Below are 3,074 nucleotides of genomic sequence, written 5' to 3'. Positions count from 1 at the left end.
GTCATCCCAAGTCAATGCAAGTGGGTGGCAGCCTTATAGTAAGCTTTTTGTCATGAGCGAAATTATCGACACACGTACTGGAAGAACAAATATCGATACCTTCCTGGGGCTGCTAAGAAAGACTCAGTTGCAGGAAATATCGGAGGCTCAAGATACCATTTTACCGAAATCGGCAAACGATGCACCTATCGTTTGGCGTCTTCAGAAAATTTATATCCTAGACCACCGACTCTTCCTAGCGCTTCAAACTTCTTATAAGAATACCATGAATTATACGGTGAGTACTCCAAGTTACTTGTGTAAGTTGAGAAAAGGGAAAATATCTGTTTTTCTACAAACGTTAACAAACGACCAATATATAAAATCAGATTACCAGTGTATTAAATTTTTTGGACTTGCACAAATTTTCTTTTAGGTATTTTGTCAACCAAATTTAAGACATAGTTACGCACTAGAATAACCTTTCTTAAGTAGTTTTCATTACTAACCCTTGTAACATTTACGAGGGGTCCCCCACTAGCCAACTCGTTGTACAGTTGCCCGCACCAAACTCACGTCAAACTTCCGCCAAACTCGCAAAAACTCGCGAAAAATCGCAAAAAGACTGGCAAAAACTCGCAAAAATTTGTGAAAAGTCGCGCTAAATTTGCGAAAAATAGCGCAAAACTCTCTCAAAATTGATTCCAACTCATGCCCTACAAGCGGCAACTCGTCAACTCACCAACTCGTTCTACACCTATTTTGGAAGTGGAGGACCCCTCGAACATTAAACTATCGATCGCCAGTTGGTCGGCAGATGGTTGCCCGTCAGTTGATCGTTAGTTTCATGTGACAAGGGCCATAGAACACGTGTAAACACAATTTTGGTGATAAATTGATTATCCATTAAACAAAGTCGCACAAGTCCAGGACCCAAAAGTCATACCTGAGCGTTAACTGCCATGTTTGTCGCTGCTGTGTGCTGCTGCTGCTGCTGCTGCTCTGCTCTTAGACCCAAAACTGAAACTAGATTCCCATGGCTCGTGACCCTCCGTTATATACAAGAGTGAGGTGGCCCCAGGGTTGATCATCAGGGATATTCTGCTCCCACCCCCCTTCTCCCAATCCCTGCCCTCTTCACCAGAGGGGGAGAGTGGGGAGAGGGAGGATGAAGTGGAGAAGCGGTGACGCAGGGAGGGGAGGAAGAATTGGAGGAGAGGGCGTTGTCGTGGACGTCGTCCACGCAAAAACGAAGTCCATATTTACACCGTATAAAAATATTACGAAGGAGCAGTTGGTACGTTACGGCGAACTTTGAACCTCCATCATAAGCAACATTGATTTGTAAAACAGTATGAGTTCGAAATAAACTGCCTGTCTCTAGCCGCGAGGAAAACAATTTTTGTGTCTGTAGTCACAAACACGCAACTTGTTTGTAATATACAATTACATTTCTTCAAAATATAATTCGATACACCAACGGATCCAGTTGTAGTATTACGAATAAATCCTTTATGTATTATTTACATTATTCAAACTTCATCGTAAGTAACAAAGCGTTTATTTGGAAGACTTGTAGAGTGTAAGACATAACTTTCAAAAAACACTATTACAAAAACATTAATTACAAAACTTAGCAGAACGAACGATTTCAGACTTCAATGTCTCCTTAAATGAACGAAAACGATTAACCGGCACGCAATGTTAATGTCTCATGGTAGTTTCGTTCCTTTTTAGAGACACTAAGTGTACATGTGTACATGTCTATCAGAAAATGTATTATGATCTGTGTAAGATAATACTTTAAATACATTTAGGAACTGCGCACCCACTTCGATTAGCATTTATTCAGTGAAGATCAATACACAGGTTTAAAGAAATAAGTCCTTATTCGAAAATATATAAGTTAAAAAAATACAGCGATAGGTAACGAAACTAGCGAGTCAGCATGCTAAAATCGATAAGCTTGGAACAATGCGTCGTTTGGCGGAGCATCGTGGGGGTCCAGAGGCGTCGCTAGCGTGACGACGGGAGCACGGCAAACGGTGCCACGGCGTGCCAACCCGTCACACTGAGTCTACAGAGGGTCAGTGTCGAGTGAGAAGGATAGGTCGATACGACAAGAAAACATGATCGTGGAAAATGACAAGGGCCGCATTATGGCCAAAATGTGCAATTTTCACCGAAATTTCGCACGCAGATAGTTAGAACACAAAGGTAAAGACACCTTTAAGAAAATAAGCCCTCACTGTAAACTAGTTGGCGTTCTTCTTTAGAACGCCAAATATTGGCGTCTTTGAATGAAAAATATTGGCAAGTTTAAAGTGTTTTACCAGACCCTATGGTTATTACAAGGACTAAAAGTTCCCAAAATAGCACGTTGGGCCAGTTTCGCATTTGTACAGGCACTCTTTCACTCAGGCCTCTAAAGGCATTTTAAAGCTCATTTTTTTCCAGAGACAATGGGGAAATTGATTAAAATAAAATATATTGATTGGTTTAATTATGGATAATTGAATAAAATTAACTGTTTCATTCAACTTAATAATTAATTCGTGAGAGTGAAAAATGACCCCAGCGACGAATACACGAATATCACTGCGCCATTTTTTTTTCATATATCTTGGACCGTATGCAAAGCGCTGGCCAGTCGTGCCCCTCCTAAGGCAGGGTCGCTGCGTTGACGTCCCACCCAGCCGAGCCCGGGACCGACCCGGGACCACCCGACCGCCCGCTTGCCGAAATGAAACAAGCAGGATAATGTCAGCCCCACCCCCGTCACGATGCGTTTATTGCGCGAGAGGAACTCGACACTAAGGAAAGCAACTGTCAGTTGTTTGAATCTTCGGAATCTTCTACATCCAAGTGTTTAGAAAAAACAATCTTTTTTCTATCCAAAAATACATATTTTGGAGAAGTTTTCAAATTTCAATGAAAGGTTTGAGTTATTACACTTAATTTCCTCTGGCATGTATACTTCTGGGACGTCCCAGTAGTAAGTGTGAGGGATTCGCATAGGATCATCCCAAATGCCTCCCGAAAGTAAATGGGGGCTGCTTTGCCGACTAGGGTTGCTGTAACTTTTCGCTCAATAC

The 3,074-nt window shown here is 41.8% G+C and overlaps 2 protein-coding genes across 2 annotated transcripts in view; both read right to left on the bottom strand.

Annotated features, from left to right (window-relative positions):
• LOC113217635 (neurobeachin-like protein 1) overlaps nucleotides 1-3,074 on the bottom strand; it is a 346,454-nt gene that overhangs the window by 39,431 nt on the left and 303,949 nt on the right.
• Nucleotides 1-3,074, bottom strand: part of LOC127748802 (cuticle protein 7-like) — a 120,923-nt gene that overhangs the window by 16,063 nt on the left and 101,786 nt on the right. The gene's annotated exons all lie outside the window — the stretch shown is intronic.

The sequence above is a fragment of the Frankliniella occidentalis genome, unplaced genomic scaffold, assembly GCF_000697945.3.
Source record: "Frankliniella occidentalis isolate FOCC.00 unplaced genomic scaffold, Focc_3.1 Scaffold13, whole genome shotgun sequence".
NCBI lineage: Eukaryota > Metazoa > Arthropoda > Insecta > Thysanoptera > Thripidae > Frankliniella > Frankliniella occidentalis.
This window is presented reverse-complemented; position numbering and strand designations above follow the sequence as displayed.